Source organism: Lissotriton vulgaris, chromosome 8 (assembly GCF_964263255.1).
Source record: "Lissotriton vulgaris chromosome 8, aLisVul1.2, whole genome shotgun sequence".
NCBI lineage: Eukaryota > Metazoa > Chordata > Amphibia > Caudata > Salamandridae > Lissotriton > Lissotriton vulgaris.
The window spans coordinates 1554541674-1554568414 of NC_141696.1; the positions used below are offsets into that span (position 1 = coordinate 1554541674).

Below are 26741 nucleotides of genomic sequence, written 5' to 3' on the forward strand. Positions count from 1 at the left end.
TTGACTATGGGATTGCAACCCTAACCGGGACAGCAGTATCACACCTCGCCCCCCTGGAGACAACCTTCAACGCAGCAGTGAGGATGGTCACTGGAACCAGGAAATTCAAACACATCACTCCCGCCATCAGAGAACTTAAATGGTTCCCAATTGAGCTGCGAGCCAGCTTCAGAACAGCCTGCCTCACACACAAAGCCCTGCACACAGGCAAACCTGAATACTTAGCTGCCAAACTCAAAAGCGCCGGCCAGTCCAGAAGCTCCAGAAGCCTCAGGAGCTCCAACACTATGCTACTCATCAAGCTGAAAACACGTAGGAAAAAATATGCAGCCAAAACATTTGCTGGAAACGCCCCTAAAATCTGGAACTCCATTCCCCCCCACATCAGGCCGACCCCCTCGTTTCCAAAATTCAAGATCTTACTCAAAGCCTTCTTCCTCGAACGGTCAGATGACTACGTCCCGAACCAAGAAACCCTTCTGAACAGTGAATCCGCTCAGAGACTCGTTCGATTTGTTCTACCCCCTCCCCCCTTCCCTTCTATGTGCGTTCGTTACCCAGCCACAACCCTCATGTTATTTCAATTATCTGTACTGCTTTTTACTCTAAAATGTACATGTAAAGTGCTCTGATACCCTCGGGTCCAGCTAGCGCTATATAAAACTCCTAAATAAATAAATAAATAAATAAAATAAATAATTTTCTGGGCCAGGCGTACCGGCGGAGGCGGTTCTAATGAAGGTCCTGGCAAGTGGGAGCTTCAGGCTCAGGCGGGTGTACTGTGTCCTGCTGTGCTCAGGTGTGGTGAAGCTCCGTACTGAATGCTGCAGAGGCACCACCCCCCACCAAACTCCATCAGTCCAGGAGGGAGTGGGAAAGGCAACAGAGTGGACCCAGTGAGGGAGCCTGCAGGAATTTCCAGGCCACAGGGGCGCGCCTCTGCCCCATGGGACACGATGGCCGCCGTGCTCTACCCCCGGGGACTACACTGCCACCAACAATATTCACTCCAACGAGGCAGTCCTCGGGGGGGGGGGGGGGGGTAATGGGGGGGTGCGGAGCCTCAGCACCGACAATGCTGGGGGCGATATCCCCCGACCCTGGTCCCAGTGCGGGAAAACAGCCTAATTGAAGTCCTGAGCCTTTCAATCCTTCGGGCTCAGGAAGGGGTGTAGGAACCCACCAAGTCCCCTGGCTCGGCGAAGTCCCGCTCGGACAGGCACCTGAGCTTCCTCTACTAAGGCACCGCAGTCCAGGGGGGAAGCTGGATGAGCGGCAGAAGGGTCCTGGCACCGGCACCGGCACCCAGGAACGTCTCAGGGCCCGGGTGCGTGCCAATCAGTGCTTAATTTGTGCCGGTGCTTAGCACCGGCACTTATTTATCAGGGCCGGGTCCAGATAACACCACGCCACTGCAACTCTATCTGTGCATGTCATCTGTCAGGCAATGTGAATGTGGGTAGACAGGAGATTACTACAGTAGTCAGTATATAAAATTAAATTACCTCAGGCAGGCTCAAACTAGGCGCGCGCAGACTCTCCAACTCGTTTTATTTATTTATTCTAATGACGATGGATGCGCATTTCAAAGTTGCGGTAGAGGCGGTTGGTGGGGGGCTGCAGCCCTTCCGTGTTGCTGCGATGGGCAGGCCCGTCCGGGAGACACTGATTGGGCAGGGGGCTGGATTTGGGTCTGTGAGGGAAGGGCTGTGCTATGAGGCAGGCAGCGTGCGTAGATTTTTTTTCAAAGCCCCAGCGCACCCGCACGCACCGTCCTGCCAAGAGTCATCAACTTCCCTGACGTTGAGTGCAGGCAGCAGCAGGCCTAGACTGCCAATTGAATACAGGCTGGTAGGCCGGCGTGCCAGCCAGTTCCCAGCTGCCCACCACCACCAGCAGCAGTAACTGTGAGTAGCAATACTGCTTTTTTTGGTGGGGAATGTGTTGGGTGGCGTGACACTATCTGCGAAGGTCACCTGCGTGGTAGGCTATCTCCAGCTCGGTGATTAAGTCTGGGGTAATGGGTTTAAACTTTAAAGGCCCTGAATCCGCTCCTGCTGATCTTCATTCAGCCTTCTCCTGGGCAGACTACGTTGAGGTTTCATAGTTTTCACCGCACCGTTTTGACACCGCACTTTCTCTGTTAGCACCATCGTGCATACATAACAGAGAGATTATCACTCTGCCAGCAACTGAATTCCCGGAATCTGTTCAGCAGCCTTCGACCCCTCTGGCACACATGCACAAGCACCTTGGCTCGCAAGGCACTCAGCGCCACCAGTTCCTCACGGGGGCTGCTCACAAGAAGTCCATTTTTATGATTAGCCCAGGGTCTCTTCGAGCTTGGGTTGGGTTACAGAGTGGGCAAAAGGTGACAGGATGTAGTGGTGCCCCAGGCCCTCACGTTTAGGAAATTCTCCTTTGATAATTCTACAGATTCAGTGGGGCCCTAGTTTATGATGTCTGAAAAAAAGTGAAGCCAGTTTGTCGGATTTATTGAAGCTGGAAGTGACAGACGAATATGGAAGGTGGTATTTAACTAAAAACCAGATGTAATGGTGTAAGATTGCACTGAAGAGATACATGAGTATTAGGACAGTTGTTTACCTGTGTAAAGTAATTGTTACAGCCAGGGTGTGACGAATTAAACAAATGTTTTCATCCTGTCAACTTTCTGTGGTAAAAACTCGAATTTGACCTTTGCCCTGTAGTGATACATGTCTGTTAGCGCAGCGGTGGCACTAAACGTGTTATTGGCTATATTTATTCTCAGTTACAATGGCATACAAATAAGTGAAAACTGCATCTCACTCTAATCTGCACCTTATAAACAGTGACTAATTTGAGCCGGTGTTTTCCAGTGCTCAGCACCAGCACTTTTCAGGAGACATTCACATACAGGGGGAGATTGAGTGATTTCCCCAGAATCACAGGATGTTGAGCCGCAGCCAAGACTCGAACCTGGTTCCCGTGCTCCAAAGTCGCCAGCTCTGTCCTTTACACCATGTCCTCCCCCCACCTTCATGGTTAGTAGATGGTTTTGTTTTAGGCCGCACTAACAAGAGAAATGGGTTGGTGCAAGCTGCCTCCTGATGAGTGCCCCGGCACTTCTTTTTTTACAAATTAAGCACTGGCGTCAATGTCCTGCGGGGTGCAGAGTCGACTTCACTCCTCCCCTGGAGACCGCACCTCCATAGTCGGTCTCCACATCAACACCGGCCAGCAGGGCCCATGTCGCTCCTCCACCCCTTCATCTACCTCACTTCCGGGCCTCCGATGACGATCTACCGGCGAGAGCCGCCTTAGCTTGGAGTTTGCGCTCGACCCAAGGCTTGACGCTGCCCACCGCGTGGGCTTCTGCCGGCCTTGCCCGTCAAAGGAGGGGCCTCCTGGGAGGCACGCAGTCAGGTACGGGGGCGTCTAGGCGTACCCCTACGAATTCCCCACTCCCCGGCAGCAGGCCCCGCCACAAGGCCCGGGACTTCTCTGGATGTAAGGCCTCCACCATGCCCGGAGACAATATGGCGGGTGGGAGCGTCCCATTAGGCCCTCCGTTCCTTCTGAGGACAATCTGTGCAGCGGAGCCCCTGATGAGACAGTGGGGATGCACAGGGGGTTGAAGAGTAGGAATCACTTCTGCCCGTCAATATTGAAGAATGATTCACCTTGCTATTAAGGCAATTATACATATTTGTTTCTTCTGCAGCGGTTCTATTTTTACGTCGTGGGAATACCCCATAACCGATGTCTGGGCATACATTGGATGTTCAGTCTCTAATGTATGGTGGTAATACTCCTGAATCTCAACCCAAAACTGATTTATATTTGGATAGCTCCAGATAACATGTGCGCAGTACCCCCCCTTCCGATTCCCCCCGCTATTGGGTGCATAAAACATTCTGATATCTGGGGGTTAATTTTGTGCAAAAAAACTGGAGTTCTAAAGAGCAACCATTTTGCATAAAATTGCATTCAATGGAAATTCGTCCCATTCATTAAAGAAAAACAAATTAACAAATTGATATTATTCCAGGTTTCTACTGACATCTGTAGGCCGTCCTGGGACTGCCTCTTATCCCGAGCCTTCAAGAATACCTCATTATCCTGTTTTTGTCTCAAGATAGTGACCCAGCAGTTAATGGATCTATGTTCTGTGTTAGCCACTATTGCGTTTTCCAAAGTGCATCATTTAGCATTTTTATGTCCTCAGGAGAGGAGCTCTTCAAATATAGTTGCGTGTCGTCAACATACATATGGTATTGAATGTTAGAGCCGTTCAGAATATTGGAAAGAGGTTCCATGAAAAGGGTGAAGAGAGTGGGAAACAGTGCAGAACCTTGAGGTACTCCAATAGTGACCGGGGTACTTGCAGCAAGTGATTGGTTGACTTTGATTCTTTGGGTACGGTTGTGCGAGAAAGAAGCAAACCAATTTAAGACAGGGCCCGATAACCCCATCCTATGTTGAAGAATGGCAATCAACTTTTCATGTTTAATAGTGTCAAAAGCGGAGGACAACTCAAGAAGGATCAGAAGACAAGGGACATTTTGATCAAGGGATCTCAAGGCATCATTAACGATGTGGGTTTGTGCTGTTTCAGTACTGTGCCCTGCTCTGAAACCAGACTGGTAAAGGTTAAGGAGCTGAGATTTATCGATGTGATTGCAGACCTGTGTGTGGACGCATTTCGAGTAATTTTGCTGAAGTCATGATGCTAGAGATCATACGCAATTTAGTGGGATCCGCTAAGTCAGCATTAGGCTCCTTCAGGTTGGGAGTGACTTGCCCCATCTTGAGGCAGTCAATCAATCATGGGCTTGTAGAGCGCATACTTCTCTCCCGGAACGGGTCTCAAGGCGCGGGGGGCAAGCCCGTTTAGAGGGTGGTCACTGAGTCCCATTGAAGAGTCAGGTCTTGAGGTCTTTTAGGAACTAAGGGAGAGATGTGGTCTGTCGGAGGTGGAGAGGAATGGAGTTCCCTGCCTTGGCCGTGAGGAGAGAGAAGGAGCGTCCTCCTGCTCTGGTCTTCTTGGTCCGAGGTATCGTCGCATGGGCGAGCAGAGCCGAGTGGAGAGAACATTGGAGGCGTGGAACTTGAGGCGGTGGTGTAAGTTGGCAGGTCCGGTGTTGTGGCGGGCCTTGTGTGAGTGGGTGAGAAGCTTGAAGGTGATTCTCTTCTCTACGTGGAGCCAGTGTAGGGTCCTTAGGTGTTGGCTGATGTGGCAGTGGCACAGTAGGTTGAGGATTAGTCTGGCGGTGGCGTTCTGAACATTCTGGAGTTTGAGGGTGAGGTTCTTCTTGATCCCGGAGTGCATTGCCGTAGTGCTACTGATGAGGGCATGTGTGACGGTTTTCCTGTGTTCGCGGGGGATCCAGTTGAAGGTCTTTCTTAGTAGGCGGAGGGTGTGGTAGCAGGAGGAGGTGCTGGCGTTGACCTGGCCGTTTATTTTGAGTTTGGAGTCCAGGATGCATGGTCTGAGAGAGGGGGCCCCAGAGGACGAGGGGGCCACCAGGTGTCGTTCCAGGCATCAGGGTGTGGACCCATGATGAGCACTTCGGGTTTGTCCACGTTGAGTTCATCCTCCATCTGACAACAGCTTTCCTACCCACTTGAAAGTTGCGTCTGGTGAGGTTGGGTTGGTTGGAGAGGGAAGGGATGATTTGGGTGTCGTCTGCGTATGATGTGATATTAAGTCTGTTTGTTCTGACGATTGATGCGAGCGCGGCCATGCAGATGTTGAACAGGATCTGGCTGATGGGGGAACCTTAAGGGACTCTGCAGGTGGTTGGAGTGGTTTCTGAGTGAAAAGGAGGGAGTCTGACACGTTGGGTCCTGCCTGAATAGAAAAGAGATGATCCAGTTGAGCGCCTTGTTCCGGGTACCTGCTTCGCGGAGTCTGCAGGCTAGGGTGCAGTGGGAGATAGTGTCGAAGGCAGCACAGACGTCCAGGAGGATGAGGGCTACCGTCTCTCCTCTGTCGAGTATGGAGTTGATGTCGTCTGTTGCCGCGAGGAGAGTGGTTTCATTGCCGTAGTTCTTCCTGAAGCCTGATTGGGAGGAGTTGAGTCAGGAATCCTCCCCTGTACAAGAGATTCTGGAATGATCCTGGACCAGAGTGGAAGAATGGCTGAATTGAGTTCTTTGAGAAGCTTAGCGGGAAGAGGATTGTTGAAGTGGTTTGAGGGTTTTAGAGACGCCAGGGAGCTAGCCAGCTCAATGTCATCCAGGAGCTGGAAAGAATTCCAAGACGCATTGTTCTTAGGACAGCCAACTATAGGATGCGAATAAGCAATCTCTGCCTTAGGCACAGCCAACGCAAGAGAACTCAAGGATCGCTGGTTAGGTGCGGCACATTGCAGTTCAAGTTCAATTTTCCTTGCCTTCTCCGAGAACTAAGCTGAGAAATCCTCCTCACTGGGGTAGGAGGTCACGAGGGCCGATATATATGGTTTGTGGTATGAGTGGCTTGTTGTTTGATGATTTCAAACAGTTTCTTGGGTCTGCATTTAGCGCTGTCCAGCAGGGCCCTGAAGTGATCTGATTTCGCACTACAAATGTGTTTGTTGTATGCGCTTCTCATCCTCCTTAACTGATTGAGGCTTGCAGTGGAGGGAGAGTTTCTCCACAGTCTCTCAGAAAGCCTAAGTTTGCGACGTTCCTCATTTAGGGATTCATTAAACCAGGGTTTTGATTGTTTGCTCGGAATCCTTTTGAGTTGCCAGGGAGCGACAGAGTCAACAATACTTGACATACAATTGATTAAGGGATCGGTTAGGTCGTCCAAGTTAGACATGTAAGGGGGTGGCTGAAGCAAATTCTTGCTAATGGTAGTTAGATTATTGATGTTGATGTCTCTCAGATTGCGAACCAGCTGTTTGGTTGTAAGCAGTTGACCTTGTCTGAGCAGGACCGTTTCCAAAATGTGAGAGGAGATTTGGTGATGATCCGAACAATCACAAGATAATGTCATCAAGACGAATAATGTCTCTAGCTATGATAAGGTCCAGGGTGGTGCCTTTATTGTGGGTGGGACCATAGCAGGCTTGGTTGAGTTTGAAGAGGAAAGCCTTAAAAGAACATACATGGGGATCATTTGTGCCGTTCCAGTGAACGTTGAAATCCCTGAGGAAGGTATGTCTAGTGTAAAGGTCAGCGCAAGAGGAAATGGACTCCATACTTTGCTCTATGAAGAGCAGATTGTCACCAGGTGGATAATATATCGTGTGGAGCACAGAAACAATCTTGCCATTGTTCCAGATTTCTGTGACTAGGTGCTCACACGAGGACATCAGCACCTTTGGGGCCCGTTTCAATGTGAGACTGGAGCGATGGATGCAGACAATCCCCCCTCATGTTTTATCCAGTCTATCGCTTCTGATAAGGAGGAGGGATTAAGATGTTGAGTATTGGGGGGTGGGGAGAGTCATTGAGCCAAATTTTGGTAAGGCTCATGTGGTCCAACTGTTGAGAGATGATGAGTTCAGAGATATTAGTAGTGTGCTTCAAAGCTGATCTGCAGTTGAGCAGCATTGATTTGATATGAGAAGTGGTAGGGACCGCTTCTGTGCGAGACGTGGTGATCTGAAGCAGGTTATCACTATTCACGTCTCTAAGGTTAACACTAGATTATCTACCATGATCTGCACAGATAGTTGGTATGTTGACTGGGGAGTCAGAAAGAGCCTCGCCTGGAGCCACTGTACGAAAGAAGAAGACCGTGCGTGTCATCAAACGACAGCTGAGGTAAGACCCTAGGGGCCTGGAGGAGTGGTTAGGAAGAGTGCTAGTGATCCAATGTGGGATAGTGAGAGAGGACCTAACCTCCCTTAAGTGTTTAACATTGGTTGGAAGAGTAGGTCGATCAAACCCGCAGGAGGGATAGAGTTTGCAAAAATTCTCAATCTTCAAGGAGAAGTGTAGGAGGGACTGCAGGTTATTTCTGACAGTAAGGAGATTGTGCATGAGGTCAGCCATTTTCTCCTCAAAGTAAGGGAGACTAACATAATCAGTGACTGGCCTGGAGCAATAACAATTATGGAATCCTTTAGGTAGAGTGGAGTTGTAAGATAAACACTCATCACACAGATTGCAGATGGATACTGTAGTCCGAAAGAGTTCCGTCATATTAACCTCAAGGGGGGTGGGGAGGAATAGCATAGATGTCTTCCGGGCTTGGTGCGGGAGGTTGAAGGGAGCATCCTGGAGACGTATAAGTGACTGGTAAGGAAAATTTCGACTGAGAGAAGGGGGAGAAATATGAGAGGATATAGGAAGGTAAGGGTTGGTATGAGATGTATTGGGGTAAGACATTGAGTATAGAGAAGGCGAAGCACTAAGATTGGTGTTATGGACGCTTAAAGAAGCATAATAAGGGTCGGGTTTGTGAGTAATATATTCGTCAACCGCACCTGGGTATGTCATTGGGGAGGAGGGAGGGAATGGGGTGCCGAGTAGTGGGAGCACGAAGGTTGTTGTTACAGGTGCTTTGAATTTGATATTCCAGGCTGACAGGGTGGGGTTTGAAAGTATTACCCTCATCCATCATGTCTGGGAAAGAATCAGACCGGGCCATAGAGAATGAAGGGGGGGTGGCAGGGAGGAAGCAGGGCGGGAGGGAACAAAGGCTTCCGCAGTAGAGGGCAAATTCATAGGATGTAAATTAGATAGAGTTATTAAGTGAGATTTTAATCTTCATAAAGATAATGTCAAAGCGATTAAGATTTAGGTCGGAGGCTTGAATAAAGGACGTTGCCATTATTATAGAGAGATATGGTCAGATCAGCATGGAGTACTGGAGAGGGTAATAAGACTATTCGGAAGCCATGCTGGGTTTTGCCCAAGGGTTTGGAACGAAGCGTAGCAGTTAGGGCTCTTCTGGATGTGTAGAACTTAAGGTCTGTAACCACTAAACCCTTTGACGAGCAGTAATAGATATCAGAGATAAGCGTTTCAGGGAAATGTTTGAGTAAATTGTGTTAAAAGAACTTAGCTTCGAGAGGTTGAGGGGATAGACAATCTTAAACGCATTTAGGCCTACCAAGGTCAAATGGTCCGATGCGCTCATAGAAGGTAGAGCAATGAACAAGAAAGCGAGAAATGGGGGTGGGGGCTAAATGTTTGAGTTCATCAAAATCGATTTGAAGATAACCACATTTTAAGTGTGTAATATTCCATTTAATAATCCAAATGAGACAGGGTGAAGCTAAAGGATAAACTATTCATTGAACAGAAGAACATCTGTGTCTTGTGAATTACAGGACACCTAGGTAAAGCTTAGCATAGTTACTTGCTGTAGCAGAAACGTTAAGGACTTTAAAGATGGCCGCTCCCCAGGTAGAGCAGAGTGGAAGTCCTACCTTCTTTCTTTAATCCTGCCAATTGGAGAACATAGTATCTTGTTGCAGCCAGGCTATTCTAAGATGGCCGCACCATGAGTAGCACAGGAAAGTCCTATCTTTGTTTCTCCAGCCCACTCCACAGAAGGGAATCCTCCCTTTCTTTCTCTGATCCTACAAATTTTAAAACGTAGTCAAGTGCGTGAAAAGCAAATGAGAGTAAGAGATCTTCCAGGAAAAACAAGTAACACCAATGATCGGCCAGGAATCCACAAGCAAGGAGGGAAGTCACCCGGCATGAACAGATAGGCTTCTCCCTGAGCGCCTTGCTGCTGACACACAGCCAAAATCTGGGGTCTCCCCAGGGGTCAATCTGGGCTTTTTATTGGCCATATGAAGGCTGAGAACATTACCTCTTAAAAAAAAACTTCATCTGAAGAGTGCAGGGTATTGCAGCAAACAGGAAATTGCACATGGGTAAAACCGACATCCAAATTAAAGCAACACAGCCCATTGTCGATAAGGGTAGGTTGGCCAATCTTGTGAATATGACCTTTATTTGACTAGTCGGAAGGGAGTAATTCAGTGCATATAGATCCTTTATGTTCTCCGTTACATATATTCCTAAATAACACTTAAGCCTGGAATTAACAAGAGAATGGAATTCTTTAAGTAAAGTGTCACGTGCACAGTTACATAATAAAATCTCTGTTTTCAGCATGTTAATCTTATATTCAGCAAGTGCTTGATAGTCTTGGAAAAATTAAAAAGCCCACTTTTGACTCTCTAAATCTGGGTTTAAAAATAGAGCTCTATCGTTGGTGTATTGCCTGATGTTAGTTATCCCACTTACCACTTATTGGCAGTTTTATACTTGAATCGGTCCGAACAGGTAGAGCTAACAGTTCTATAGAAAGAGTGAAAAGTATCTGTCAAAGGGTGATCTGAAAAAGAATTTACAACATGTGTATAGCTAATTAGAGCCCACTCGTGTGATGAAAGAAAATAGTCTCGCTTTTCTGCAGATTGATGCCTTTTTGAAATATAAAATAATTCATACTTATCCGGGTACCTTTCTTGCCATAGATCCAACAACTTCAGACTCTTAATATAGCTTGACATTACTCTGGACATTCGCGGCTTATTCTGCTTAGGAGTATGAGATGTAGCGTCTAGCTCCAAATTCATAAGAAAATTATTGAAATCTCACTCTAATCAATTTCCCTGGATGGTCAACAATATCTGACAGTGCTCTACCAGGGGGCTGGATCGTCTAAGATCAGAGCGTAGACTGTGGCTATTGTTACGCTAATATTAGTAAGTAATCCGCTTACGAGAGCACACCTCCCATCTTTATCTGTTGGGAAGAAGCTAACATAGAACGAGAAATATTTATTTATATAAATTGCAAACCCCCTATGGCCAGCACTTGCGCTCAAGATAACAGAACATAAATATTTGTAACAAGCACGATCAACTAAGTGTATCTTGGCGCTGATTAACAGATGTTTATTGTTACCCAACTCAATGGTATTCATTTTATCGACTTCAGAAGAATGAAAGGCTGAGTGGACTTACCAGGATTTGAATCTGTGAGAATGAGGTCAAACACAGCCCCCAGACTGGACGCACTAGTCCACTAAGCCACTGGACCTGGCTAATACTCCCGGAGATACACTGATGCCCTGCCCACTGCTACAACTTGTACTTTGACTCCCTTTTATCGCGAAAGTGTCTCTCTTGAATAAGCCCTACATCTGGGGACTGTCCTTTCATCCAATCTTCAATTGCCCGTGCCATACGCTTATTATTAAGCCCATTGGCATTAAATGAGACAATTCTCAGGAGATATTTAAATACCCTCATCTAAGTCATGGGTTTCAACATATTAAGGCATTTCAACCTAAAATGCAGTGCTGAAGGAAGTATAACTGAAGATATACTATGCCATAAACTAAAATGCACTGCATAAAATATCCAAGTACATTCCAAACAGAAATATCAATATATTTCACTTCCCAATTGCACTCTACTGAATGCAAAGTGCCCAGGGTGCATTTCAGTGTACCACAGAGAAATCCACAAATAAGTAGGTGTGCGGTGCTTAAAATGAAAAAAGCATGCTAAGAATGGCAAGGTGCTCACATCTCTGCCGTAACCGAAAGCGCAGTGCAAGTATATATATATATATGCTTATTCTCAAACAGTTCAGATACATTACATAATTTCGATTCATTTCACATCCCTATTGCATTATTCTGTATATAGTGCCTAATCTACTTCACTGCACCTGGATAAAGCCCACACGTATGAAATTGCACTGTGCTTAAAATAAAAAAATACAAGCCTTATATGTAGAGTGCCAAGTCTTCAAGTGCGATGCATAACAAAAACAGGCATGTTTCTATAAACAGTGCAAAGCACTTTGCCTCACTATTGCACCTCCCCATTGCCTTCTACATAGCAGCATTCTGGTTCTAAAGTGCCAACGTGCATTTTGCATCATTAAGCAATGCTACTCGTTCATCACCTATCCACTTCTGCACGGATCTTACTGGATTTACAATGTTTGCTACATTTCCATTTCTGATCCCATGAGCCATTAAACAACTGCACATATCCAAGTGTGAACCCCTCCTGCAGTGATCCAATAGGCCCCTCCCCTTGCCACACACCCTGTGCTACCACCCGAAGGGGGAATTGCCTGCATTACTTACCTTGTATCTCCACATTAGCCAGGGTGGAATGACACAGCACCCCATGGCACTTATGCCCTAAAAGTGCCCGACCCCCCCCTCCACCCACCCAAGTGGAGGCAAATCTTTCAAAGAAGGGAATATCAGGCCTAAACATTCCAGCCACGGCTCAAATTCACCTTCCCTCAAAACTGAGGATACCCATCTCGACCTGCGGAAAACAAACCGCATCTTGCTAAATGTTGGCCGTGTTAGAAGCAAAATATATGATAAAAGGGACCCCGAGGAGGAAATACTTAACCCAAACATACATCCAGAGAACACCTGAGGGGTGGTGCTGGCTTGAAGTGCGTAAACCTCCTTATCTTACTAATTTTCTCACCAGTCTAGCTGACAAAAATGGGAGCAGGACAGGGGGGGTGGCCATCTCCACTATCTGGATAGGCCTGAGGTTGCATAACAAAGGCGGCAGAGCCTTCAAGCTTCCCACTCTGGACGCCACATCCTGCTTGGCCTGGAGGGTCCTAGGTGCCACAGGCTCCGATACCCACACCTTTTGCCCTGGTTGGAACGCCACCATACCAGAGTTTGTAGTGCAGAAATGCTTTTTTGCGCTTCACCATAGAAATTGGCAGCAACAGTTTGGCTTTCCTCGACCTTATGATCAAGGCTACAACTACTGGATTACAGTCAGAACTGTATAGGAAGCCTATGTCCAGAAATTCCCTCCTGATGTACGACAGCCATCATCCCAAATCGTTACGGGATAATCTGCCTTTCTGGCAATTTTTACGGGTACAAAGAAATTGCTCTACTGGCCCAGCTTTTGAAATACACTCAGCCGCTCTTAAGACTCAGCTTGTCAAAAGGAAATATCCTCCCCATCTGGTACATCGTGCTATGAAGCGGGCAAGTAACAACAATCGAGCAGCATTATTGGAACCACCAACACCGAAAGAACCTCTGGAAAGGCTTACTTTTGTACATACTTTTGGTACATTATCCAACAGCATCAAGAAAGCTGTGAAAAAACGTTGGTCCATTTTGAATTCAGGACCCCATTCTATCCAACAGCCGCTGTTCTCCTTCAAGAGAGGACCCAACCTGAGAGATAGAATGGTCCACACCAGACCACAAGAGGAAACACCTAGAGCAGTGGGCACCCTATGGGACTTGCCTCCAGTATCCGGCCACCATCCATGTGGCACATACCAATCATGTGCACAGACGTCAAAAACCACAGAAATCGATATTGGCACGTCCAGGCCCTGGAGACAAGTGAGATTCACCAACTGCAACAGCGACAAACTGATTTATTTGATCACCTGCCCCTGCGGACTCAGATACGTGGGAATGACTACTCGAAAGATCAAGGTGAGGCTGTCTGAACACAGAAGTACCATCAACTGTAAACGGCAGGCTACTAGACTCACTACCCACTTCATTACCTTAAATCACTCACCCACTTCATTTAAATGGACGGTCCTAGAGAAACCGTTCATTCCATCACACGTCACGAATGTGGGACATTTTTTGCTAGTGAAAGAACAGAACTGGGTTTTGAAACTTGGTACTGACCAGAGAGGGCTAAATGATGACATACCCTGGTCCTCGCTTTAAAATCACCACCTGACCAATGTCTATCTTGATGACCAACAACACACTGATGAACTCTGCAATCTCCTGAGGCGGAAGCCGGGAGACGACGGAAATTTTAAAAATTGTATTTCTTTGTGTCACCTTTTGATAAAATTTGTATTTTAAAAGCGCCTCACCCGTCTGGCACCTCCTTAGCGGGCTCGAGATACGCCTAAACAGCGACCCCTTCGCTGCACCGATCCTAACAAAAACAAACTGTTTTGCCGCCATTCACGGCGAGGAATAGAGGCCACGCCTACCTTCAGGCCACGCCCACCCGCCACAGTATAAAACGCTGCCGACAGCGCTACCAAGTCAGAACTCTGCAATCTCCTGAGGCGGAAGCCGGGAGACGACGGAAATTTTTAAAATTGTATTTCTTTGTGTCACCTTTTGATAAAATTTGTATTTTAAAAGCGCCTCACCCGTCTGGCACCTCCTTAGCGGGCTCGAGATACGCCTAAACAGCGACCCCTTCGCTGCACCGATCCTAACAAAAACAAACTGTTTTGCCGCCATTCACGGCGAGGAATAGAGGCCACGCCTACCTTCAGGCCACGCCCACCCACCCCCTCTCCCACCTTTAAGGATGTGCAATCACCGGACGCGCAGCGGACGGGCGCAGCGGGCGCGCCGTCAGCGCGCCGAAGGCGCGCCTAAGGCAAGGCCGTCTTCGCCCGTCCTCGCCAAGTCCTCGCCTCTTGCCAGATCCTCTGCCCAAAATTCATACGTATATGACAGTAATATACTGTGGTCACTCAACCCTGGCCCTAGATGCAACAATATAGAGGGTTGCATTGGTCGAACCGCCCTTCACTGTAAAAGCTGTAATCTGGTCATACCTGAACCACGCCTTATCAGCCATAAAGAGAACAAAAGGAAGGAAACGTCACTTACCATCATGCAGCTGAACGTCAGATCCCTGGTCAAACACCATGCGGAGGTAAGAACGCTTCTAATGGATGAAAACCCAGACATAATGTTTCTGAGTGAAACCTGGCTTAAAGACGACCTAACCAGCATCCCCAATCTAGCAATACCGGACGGGTTCTCTATGACTTGCATCAATAGAGACTCAAGAGGAGGTGGCATCGCCGCCATCCATAGATCCTCCTTTACCTGCTCCTTTCAAAAGGAGAGTATTGCGGACTGTGAATGCGCTCGCTTCAAAATCTCCACAAGTCCCCATTGCACTTTCTCTGGCCTTTTTATCTACAGACCCCCGGGGCCTTCTACGAAATTCATTGAAGAGCTCATTGAGGTAACACACGCTATGATCACTGGCTCGGCCAACTTCACGATCTTAGGAGATCTCAATCTCCACCTAGACAATTCGTCGGATGCTAAAATCAGCAACTTTGCAGCAGACCTAGCTGCTCTGCAGCTAATCCAGCTCGTCCAAACCCCCACACATGTCGCGGGCCATTTGCTTGGCCCAGGTATTTACTAACATTCCCGAGGCCAGAGCTGACGACCCTAAACCCATGGCCTGGACGGACCACTCGCTAGTTACCTTCTCAATCCCGAACAACTCCCCTCCCGTAAAAAAATCACCCACATCTTGCCTAAAACGACCTTGGCACAAACTCCAACAATGTGACCTAGCGGCCAGCCTAGGGGGACCTAACCTGGAGGATATAAACGACATTGAAAAATCATATGCGTCCTTCCAGGACTGGATCACCAGTGGACTGGACGCCATTATACCAGCCAAGTGGACAAAAGGGCGAATCACCCCTTCCAACCCCTGGTACGATGAGAACCTCAAAACGATGAGGAAAGCCTGTAAAAAAACGGAACGTCAATGGAGGAAGGAATACAAGCAAGAGGACAAAAACGCATACTTGGCCACTCTCAGAACATACCACAAGGCAATCCGGGTAGCCCGCGCTGCCTTTTACGCTACTGAGATAAAAGCTAGCCCAAACCCCACGAAAACTATCTTCCAAATCGTGCAAAAATTGCAAAACGGAGACAAGCCGGCTTCTCACATCACCTCCACGCAGCAATGTGAAGACCTAGCCACCTTCTTCACGGAAAAAGTGAAGAAAATTTACAACGCCTTCACCCAGGATAGTCCAGAGGACATCAGCCCTCCCAACGCCACCTTCGGAGACTCCAAGCTCACATGCCTACCCGCTATCTCCGGTGAAGAACTTACCAAACTTTGTAGGAAGGTGAAATCTGGTGCACCCACAGATCCGATGAGGCCAATTCACTTTCTGGGAGCCTTGGAATTCTTCCTCTCATCTTTGACCTCACTCCTTAATATCTCATTTGCCACAGCCTGGAAACAGGCCTGGGTAACACCGATTATAAAAAAACCCTCCCTAGACCCCTCTAAACCGGAGAACTACCGGCCCATTTCACTGCTCCCATGGGTCGCGAAACTAGCGGAAGCTCACGCGAACAAAATTCTCAGTGATCACATGGCGAAAAACAACATCCTGGACCCCTCTCAGCACGGGTTCAGGCCGGGCCATAGCACGGAATCCGCGCTCCTCACCTCCACGGAAAGCCTACGGGAAATTATGGACACCGGCAAAAGTGCCGCGCTGATACTGCTCGATCTCAGCGCGGCCTTTGATACGGTCTCCCATGCCATCCTACTAAAACGCCTTGAAAACATAGGGATAGTAGATTCGGCGCTTCAATGGTTCCGATCATTTCTAACCAACAGATCATTCAGGGTATCTGCCCCTCCGTTCATCTCCCAACCCCAAGATATAGGACAAGGAGTTCCACAGGGCTCTGCCCTCAGTCCCTCCTTGTTTAACCTATATATGCAACCCTTGGCGGAGGTTGCCAAGAAATGGGGCCTCACAATGGTGTCGTACGCCGACGACACTCAGTTGGTCATCAGCCTCAATGAGGCCCCCTCTCCCGATGCCACTAGATTCAGGGATGGACTGACTGCCGTCGCTAAATGGATGACAGCAAACTGCCTCCAACTCAACGGTGGCAAAACCGGGGTACTGATAATGGGGAAAAATAGTAACAACTGGAATGACCTCTGGTGGCCCCAATCACTGGGCCCAGCACCCCCCCCCCAAAGACTTTAGCAAAAAATCTAGGAGTGTGGCTGGACTCTACTCTTAGCTTCCAGTCGCACACCAAAAAAGTTGCCGCAACTTGCATTGGCTTACTGAGAAGTCTCAACCCCATCTTAGGCTACTTTGACTCCAAAACACGACAACTTATCGTACAATCTACCATCCTGTCCAGGTTGGACTACGCGAGTGTCCTGCTGTTAGGAGCAAACAAAACTGAAATAAAGAGATTCCAACGGATCCAGAATTCGGCTGCAAGGGCTATAGTAGGTCTTCCAAGAAGGTGCTCGGCGAGAGCGACCATTCACAGACTACATTGGCTACCCATGGAAGCCCGCATCCAGTTCAAGGCCCTCATATTTGCCTTTAAAATCCTGAAGAACGAAGGTCCAGAGCTCCTCCGTTCGTTGTTGACCCCCTATAATCCCAAACGGAATCTCCGGTCCATGGGACAACACCTAGCCATGGTACCCCACACAAAGTTATGCCGCATCGGAGGGCGTTCCTTCGAACTACTGGGGGCCAAGTTATGGAATTCCCTTCCTCTCCACAACCGATGCATCGACAATATTCTAGCTTTCCGCAGAGCGACCAAAACCCATCTCTTTCCCTCCCTGTAGGTCCCGTCTGTCGTTTCAGTTGGTTGTGTTATGGTTCTAGCGCCGGGACGCCCCGTTGCTGGGGCAGCTGTTTGCGCTTTACAAAACAGATAACATAACATAACATGACCAATGGGACCATTCCAGTTCAATACAAACCCATTGGAATGACATTCTGCTCTGCTCTCTTGTGAATGTGGTGTCACTTCAGTATGCAATACAACCCACGAGTATGTTATGATCAGTCGCATTGAGGTTGTTATTATCAGTCTCATTGAGGTTGGTTTACCATCATCTTTCAGGCCTCTATCGCCCTATGACCGAGTTGGCCTCTTGCTGAGTATTTAATTCACTTATGGCTACATTTGATCTATTGAATATAGAGCTTTACACTGCAGCGCCATTTCCACAAAGGTTTTTAATGCCGCCGTGTGTTTACAATTATTGCCATGACTACGAGCGGTGTGAGCGCGATTGGTCAAATCCCCTCAGGGCTCGACCAATCAGAGCACTAGTTACACTATCACCGCATGACGAGGCTTGCTCGCGCATCACATGACGGCCTCAGCCTATCCTGAGCAACATGTCATAAACTCCAAGTGAACAGACCGCCGGTACCTCCCCAGACGGCACAGATGCCGCGTTGGAGTACCGACGGAGAGGTAGGGTCCCCGGTGACGTTTTATTTTATTTTATTTTATCTGGCAATAGCGCGAAACTTTCTTGGGCACATACTCTCCGCTGCCGGGTTCGAGAGGCGGGATCCCTATCACGCCATATTCCTATAGATCCTTCTGGGCACATCAGCTTAACGGGTTTAGGCAACATGCTGTGAAGAGCTGATATAATGACACCAATATCGCTCTACTTACCATGCTAGCACATTAGAAGTGGGGAGATCACGATATCCTCATACCTACTATCATTATATCATGATACTAAATGAAGTACTTTTTTAACATCTTTAACAGAAATTCTCAGCAATAACTATACCTTTGTTGTGTGTTAACACGCCTATGGTGGACGACTCAATTTTTTGAATTTATTCACCTCAACAGAGCGGTGCTTCACCTATGTCCTGAGCCGCAGCCAGGTGGGGTGAGGTCTCTACTTCTTACAAATCAGGTAAGATGTAGCACGTGAAATTTGAAAAGTTTTCAAGTTCTAAGAAGACTGGAAGGCATTAGTATATACAGTGCATTTGGCCTCAGTTTTATGTATAGGCTTCACTAATGTTGAGATTTACCCATGGTGAGACAAACAATGTTATTTGGTGATAAGTTGTGCGTGATGTACTCATGCTATAAATATATTTCTTTGACTTCTTTCAGTGAACAACTGAAATTGTGAGAAGATACGGAACAGTACACCTAGGAGGTCCAGGTGACATATATATCAGTATCTAAGTTGTTCCAATTTTTTAAAAAACACTTCTTTACACTTTGGGGTTTTTTAGTTTGCAGTAGCGTCATTACAAGGTCCTGAAGAAAGCAAGGCCACTTGGCCATTATTTGCTGAAACATGTTGACCACGTTCCACCACTAGACAGTTTATAAATTTTTCCCTGTCTTGGCTATTTTTAATATTGGCGTTGGGAGCTATATCCAATTAAATTTTTTTTTGCTTCCTAAACCAATTTTACTCACTTTATCTTTACCCTTTGGTATCACATTGTTTTCTGCACTGCACTTTTCACCCCGTCAGTTACATCACTCAGACATAATTAGACTCTATCCAACTGAAAGCAACCCCGCCCTGCCTACAGGAAGGTCAGCCCCTTCCTGATAGAGATAAGACCAGGTGCTGTGTTGGTCCTCGGAACCCCAAATGATGAAGGGCGGTACCGAGTGGTGACTGATGGGTGTTAGAGACCAGACACTGACCCGGCTCTTGTTATTTTCACAAAGAAGATCTGTTGTATGGCTAGTGGTAACAACTCACAACCGTTATCCCCAATAATCACTTGTAGAAATTTTGACCCTCTGATACCCTTTTTGTGGTGAATATTTGATAGGGCATGTACTCAGAGCTGGTCACTAAATTAGCCCTAGGGTCCCCCATAACTGTATGTGTTGTAAGTGTAGAATATGCAGCCATCAGTCTCGATGTTCATGAAAATGCCTATATTTGGTTTCATGTTTTTTGCGTGTCGAGAGTAAAACAAGCGCAAAACTAACCTCCAGCTGGTGGGTTGAAGGTGTATTAGGTTTCAACATGTGGGTTTAATTACATCTTGCTAGTAGGGTGGAAAGTGAAATAAAGTTTTGCATTTTTGGTTACAGAGAGATACCAGAACAATGTATGATTTAGCAGTTGTGGATATTAGGAAAATATAAGTTATTGCCTTACCAGCTGTGGATGGTAGTACTTACCTAAGGTGGAGGAGTACCAACGGCACCCTCAGGATACTGAGAGTGGACGAAGACCTGCAAAGGAAGAAGAGAGGAAAATGTAGAAATAGAAGAAAGACTGGCAACAGGAAGAGCAATACAGACTTGGAGAGGGAAAACCAACAAATGACTATAAAAGATTTTTTAATGCTGACAATCTTTTACTCCAAGACTTGGGAAGCAGGAGACCACCAATGAGGAGTTGAATCATGGAGGAGGATACCCTGCAGCATAGGGAACATGATGAGCAGCTGCAGCACGGATGACAGCCAGGAGGAATCAAGACCAAGGAGCTGATGTTGGAGGAAGGACGGACACATAGCCAGGAAGCAGAACTCAAGATACAGACAAATGACAGAGATGGAAACCTGTACTCCAACTGGTAACGCGGTGGACCCGCAATGGTTCATTGGAGGACCGGGGCTAACCAGGTGCGTGACAGGGGTAGTTTGCAAAGGAACAGGTCGGAAGAAGTACAGACATTGAGGCTGGCATGGAGCCCTTGGAGGGCAACCGGGATGAAAAGATGGCAATCATGCATATAATCCTGAAATCACCTGGGGTTCTTTTCTTTGACAAGAAAGTCATGATGGCCAAACTAAGGGCCTTGCCCTTGTGATGGAGGGGCGAGGAAAAGAAAGTGGGAAGGAATAAGAAACAAAACAAAGGAAATGATAAAACAGACATGAGAAAGAAATAGAAGTGTACTATAGAAAGCAGAACATAGCTGGAAAATATATAGTTGGGAAGAACAGCAAAAGATGAGAAGTTGAGAGGAATCGGCTATACAATAATTTGAGATTTTTATATTTTACATTTTACCTGTGTGTTACCTTTTCCTTTTTTGTGTGTGGAGTTTTATATAGCGCAAACTAGACCCGAAGATATCAGAGCGCTTTACATGAGCACCAGTTATGTTACAGGGGTACACATTCATTTTTGTTAGGCAGGAAGATTAAGTGATTTGCCCAGAATTACAGAATGCTGAGCGTCCCTGCCGAGACTCGAACCCGGTTCCCCAGCTCCGAAGTCGACGAACATAGCCATCAGGCCACATTCTCTCCCTTTAATCCGAGGACCCTGGACGTGGAGCCCCAGTCAGTCTCCTGCGCTAAGAAGGAGTCTGCAGGGTTTAAGCCTAATGAAATAATTAGAAACAATCCTTTGAGATCTTTACAGACCTACTAAAGAATTTGAGCATATACGGTAAATGGAAAACAAAAAAAACATTTAATTACTCAGAGAGCCTTGTAGTTGGCCTGTGCTACTAAACAACAACAAACATAACAGAGACTGAGAAATTAAAATGCAGAGTCCCACAGGGTTCAACCCTCAGCTCCACCCTTGTCAACATACACATTACACCACTCACCAACATCATCAACGTCCTCCTCTATTCCGATCACTACCCGCTCATCCACTCAAAGAATGACAAAACAACCACCTGCAGAACCAACTTCTCCAACTGCATGACCATGGTAGCAGACTGGATGCAAACCAACAGCATGCAGCTCCACTCTGACAAGACGGAAGCACTGGTCTTCGGCCACAAGGCCTCCCCAATGGATTCCACCAGGTGGCTGTCGGAGATAGGACAAACACTCAACCCACAGACCATGCAAGTAACTTAGGGATTACCTTAGATGGCAAGCTCAACACCACGGCTCAAGTCAATGCAGTGTGCACCTCCTGCTTCCACATCCTACACTTGCTGCAAAAAAATCTTCAAATGGTTGCCTCTCAAAACCAGACAAACCATCACACAAGCATTCATCACCAGCAGGCTGGACTTCATCAACACTCTCTATGCCAGAATCTCCAAGCAACTCCTACAAAGACTCCAGACCATCCAAAACACTGCTGCAAGACTCATATTTGACCTCCCTCGCCACACCCACATCACATCACACCACAGAAAACTTCCTTGGCTCCCCATTCACAACCGTAGCCAATTCAAACTTCTCACGCACACAAACAAAGCCCTACACAACACAGGACCAGAATACCTGAACAGCTGCATACACTTTCAGCAACCACCTAGACACCTACGCTCCCCTAGCTCCACTGCACATATTTGCCGATCCTGCAAAAGTAAAAATGGAGATCGCTCATTCACCTACATCGTATGCAAAACTTGGAACGACCTGTCTCGACACATCAGAACTTCCTCTTCACTTATTGAGTTCTACAAGAAGCAGAAAACCTGGCTCTTTGTCAAAGTACCTTGGAGATCACAAATCTGCACACCTCCCCAATCGCCTGCATACCATCTCAGGTGATTAGTGCGCTATACAAATCATTATAACATAAACCACATTCCACACCCTCGACTCGTGACTCGCTCCTCTCCCTCGAGCTGAGTGGTCGCTCCCCAGTGTCCCACTGTGACACTCGGTATCGTTGTGCTGCATTGCTTTGCTTAATCTGCCTAATTATTGCTGCCTGCTGTGTGCCTGGTTGCCGCTCTGATTTATTTGCACTTTTGAATTTAAATTTGCCGCTTTCACTGTATTTGCGCGTTTGCCCTAGCGCTCCGCTGTGCTCCCCCCTCCGCCTCCATTTTGTTGTTGTTGTGGTCATCTGTAGCCCGCCCGCCTCCCAGCTGAGCCGCCCTCCCACTGACCAGAACAGCGCTCCCCTACTGGAAAGCGCCGTGACTCGCTCCTCTCCCTCGAGCTGAGTGGTCGCTCCCCAGTGTCCCTCTGTGACACTCGGTATCGTTGTGCTGCATTGCTTTGCTTAATCTGCCTAATTATTGCTGCCTGCTGTGTGCCTGGTTGCCGCTCTGATTTATTTGCACTTTTGAATTTAAATTTGCCGCTTTCACTGTATTTGCGCGTTTGCCCTAGCGCTCCGCTGTGCTCCCCCCTCCGCCTCCATTTTGTTGTTGTTGTGGTCATCTGTAGCCCGCCCCGCCTCCCAGCTGAGCCGCCCTCCCACTGACCAGAACAGCGCTCCCCTACCGGAAAGCGCCGTGACTCGCTCCTCTCCCTCGAGCTGAGTGGTCGCTCCCCAGTGTCCCTCTGTGACACTCGGTATCGTTGTGCTGCATTGCTTTGCTTAATCTGCCTAATTATTGCTGCCTGCTGTGTACCTGGTTGCCGCTCTGATTTATTTGCACTTTTGAATTTAAATTTGCCGCTTTCACTGTATTTGCGCGTTTGCCCTAGCGCTCCGCTGTGCTCCCCCCTCCGCCTCCATTTTGTTGTTGTTGTGGTCATCTGTAGCCCGCCCCGCCTCCCAGCTGAGCCGCCCTCGCCCCTCCCCCTCCACCATCCATATATGACAGTTACTCCCGCGCGCAGCCTTCACGCGCAGCGACCGCGCCCAATTCGCGCCGAAGGTGCGCCAAAGATAAGCCCGTCTACGCCCGTCCGCGCCTGGACCGCGCCCAGCGCCAGACCCCCTGGCCCTCGCATTTCCCAGCCCTCCCGCATTACCTACGATGCCACCACCCTCCTAGCCCTTAACCCCGGCCGTTCCCCAAACTGCGACCAAGCCGCTCCTGGACACACCCATGGACCTTTCTCATGCTACTCCTGCAAATTCCTCTGCAACATCAACCACTCCGCTACGATCACACCTCAGATTCCCGACACCAACCACCTACAATGCATCTTGCTCAACACCTGATCGGTCCATAGGCACGCCATTGACCTATGGAATCTACTAGACACCATCTCTCCGGACGTCGCCTTCCTTACTGAAACATGGATGAACGCCTCCTCCGCCCCAGACATCACCATTGCCGTCCCAGAAGATTATAAGATCATACGCAAGGACCGTACCGGCCACACAGGAGGAGGAATCGCTATCGTCCATAAGAAATCCATCCATATCTCAACCAGCTCTGACGTCAACCTCGCCAACTCTGAACACCTTCACTTCCAGATCCACATCGACCCCAAGACCACACTCAGAGGCACCCTCCTTTACAGGCCTCCAGGACCCCGCGCACAATTTAGTGAGGACATCACGGACTTCATCACTCCACACGCGCTCCCCTCCAAAGATTACATCCTTCTAGGAGACCTCAACTTTCACCTTGAAAAGAACAACGACCGCAACTCCACCACCCTGCTTGACAACCTCGCCAACCTCGGACTTAAACAACTGGCCACTTCCCCCACCCACATCGCAGGTCACACCCTCGACCCTATCTTCACCTCCAGCAATCATGTCTCCTTCAGCCACACCACAAAGCTCCTTTGGACTGACCACAGCTGCGTCCACTTCACCTACAACAAGCCCAAACCCAACAAACACCCCCAACCAACTCTACAAAGAAACTGGAACAAAATCACCATCGACCAGATCTCCTCATCGCTTCTGCTAAACCCCCCAGCCCATTCATCAAACCCCGACCAAGCCGCCACCAACCTCACCCTTTGGCTATCCAACAGCGCCGACATCCTAGCACCACTGAAAAAACGACAAAGCAAACTTGGCAGCAAGAAGGCCTCATGGTTCAACGATGATCTTAAGAAATCCAAGAAACTCTGCTGCTCCCTTGAGAAGGCCTGGAAAAAAGACCCAACCACCAGCACCAAGGACGCCTTCAAAAACGCCACCCGCATACACCATCAACTGATCCGAAAGGCCAAGAAAACCGCCTTCAAGGAACGACTAGATAACAACGCCCACAACAGCAAGGAACTCTTCAACATCGTTAAGGAATTTACCAATCCCTCGGCCAACTCTAACGACATCACCCCCTCTCAAGCCCTCTGCGACTCCCTAGCCTCATTCTTCCACAACAAAATTGCAGACATCCACAACAGCTTCGACAACCAACCCGGAGACCAACCCACCCAACCTTCTGCTGGACCTTCACCCCCCTCAAACATCCTTAATGACTGGAACACAATCTCCACTGAGGATACCATCCGCCTGATGAACTCCATCCACTCAGGTTCCCCCACAGACCCATGCCCTCACCACATCTTCAACAAAGCAGACTCCATCATAGCACCGCACCTCCGAGACGTCATCAACTGCTCCTTCAAATCTGCCACCTTCCCGGAAAGCTGGAAACACGCTGAACTCTGCGCCCTCCTGAAGAAACCCACAGCTGACCCCACCGAACTCAAAAACTACCACCCTATCTCGCTCCTTCCATTCCCGGCCAAAGTCATCGAGAAAGCTGTCAACAACCAGCTCGCCGCCTTCCTCGAAGCCAACAAATCCCTCGACTCCTCACAGTCCGGCTTCCGAGCAAAACACAGCACTGAGACCGCCCTCATCGCAGCAACAGACGACATTCGAACCCTACTGGACAATGGAGACACAGTCGCCCTCATCCTCCTCGACCTCTCCGCAGCCTTTGACACAGTCTGCCATAGCACCCTTCTACAGCGACTCAGAAACATCGGAATCCAAGGAAAAGCACTGGAATGGATCACCTCGTTCCTCACTGGAAGAACCCAGAAAGTCCGCCTCCCACCATTCAAGTCAGTGGCCACTGAAGTCATCTGCGGCGTACCACAAGGATCTTCACTCAGCCCCACCCTTTTCAACGTATACATGAGCCCCCTCGCGGCCATCGCCCGCCAACACAACCTAAACATCATCTCCTACGCGGATGACACTCAACTGATCCTATCACTCACCAATGACCCTAGCACCGCCAAAACCAACCTACATGAAGGAATGAAAGAAGTAGCCGAATGGATGAAACACAGCCGTCTGAAACTGAACTCTGATAAAACAGAAGTCCTCATCTTAGGTTCCTCCCCCTCCGCATGGGACGACTCTTGGTGGCCAGAAGCCCTTGGAAAAGCACCCATCCCGACAGACCACGCACGGAACCTGGGCGTCATCCTGGATTCCTCACTTTCAATGAACAGACAAGTCAACGCCGTCTCCTCATCCTGCTTCAACATTCTTCGCATGCTCAAAAAAAATTTCGTTGGATCCCCACCGAAACTAGGAAAACGGTCACCCACGCACTGGTCACGAGCCGCCTGGACTACGGAAACACCCTATACGCCGGGACCACCGCTAAACTCCAGAAAAAACTCCAACGAATCCAAAACGCCTCTGCCAGGCTCATATTAGACATCCCGCGTAAAGAACATATCTCTGGTCACCAGAAAAACCTCCACTGGCTTCCCGTCAATAAGAGGATCACTTTCCGGCTCCTAACCCACGCACACAAAGCACTCTACGAAATCGGACCAGAATGCCTCAACACACGACTGTCCTTCTACACCCCCTCCCGCCAGCTTCGATCTTCCAACCAAGCCCTTGCCACTGTACCTCGCATCAACAAGACCACCATGGGAGGTAGATCCTTCTCCTACCTGGCAGCTAAAACCTGGAACTCTCTTCCCCCTTACCTTTGCCTTACCTAGAACCACCTAGCATTCAGAAAGCAACTTAAAACGTGGATATTTGACAAGTAACTCCCCACCCATTCTTAAGCGCCTTGAGACCCCCTGGGTATGTAGTGCGCTGTATAAATCCTCTGACTTGACTTGACTTGACTCTTTTGTCCAAATATCCTCTGTTCTGTGAACAGTCAGAGTGTTTTTACAGTAAGTGTGAATGTGTTTAGGAGTGCCTTTGTTTCTCTGTGTCTGTGCATCTGGCTTTGTCTGTCTCTGTACCTATCTCAGACCCCTGGGGCTGTTATGAAAAGAGCACTCTAGGCTTTGCACTTGAGGCAAGTATTAGTGTTTGACCTTTTTGATGAAGGGGTGTTTGCAGCCTACATCTATCAGTGTGCATCTGCATCACGTCTCAATCTGCTCCCATATGTCATTTTTAGGTTTCACCCAAGATTTCCTTGAGAGGTCTTTGGTTTGTTTCTTTTCTTGCATCTCATGGGTCAATGCCTGTAAGTTTCACTTTCTTCCTCATGTGTTTCTCCCTTCGATGGTAATAAATATTGACATGTGTGTTCTGCGTTCACAGGACCCACTCCTTCCTTGCACTCCTTTTGATTTTCGTACAAATTTTACTCCATGCTTGTAAATATCAGTTTGTAAATTTTATTCATTTCAAACTTAATTTTGTAGCGAGTCTTTCATTC

At 48.1% G+C, this 26741-nt stretch overlaps 1 protein-coding gene across 1 annotated transcript in view; it reads right to left on the reverse strand.

Moving 5' to 3' along the window:
- The window catches only part of LOC147700379 (uncharacterized), an 87897-nt gene that overhangs the window by 49783 nt on the left and 11373 nt on the right, over positions 1-26741 (reverse strand). Inside the window, exon 2 of the mRNA XM_086935727.1 lies at positions 19691-19744. The gene's annotated coding sequence lies outside the window, so the exon portion shown is untranslated. The remainder of the gene's footprint in view (positions 1-19690; positions 19745-26741) is intronic.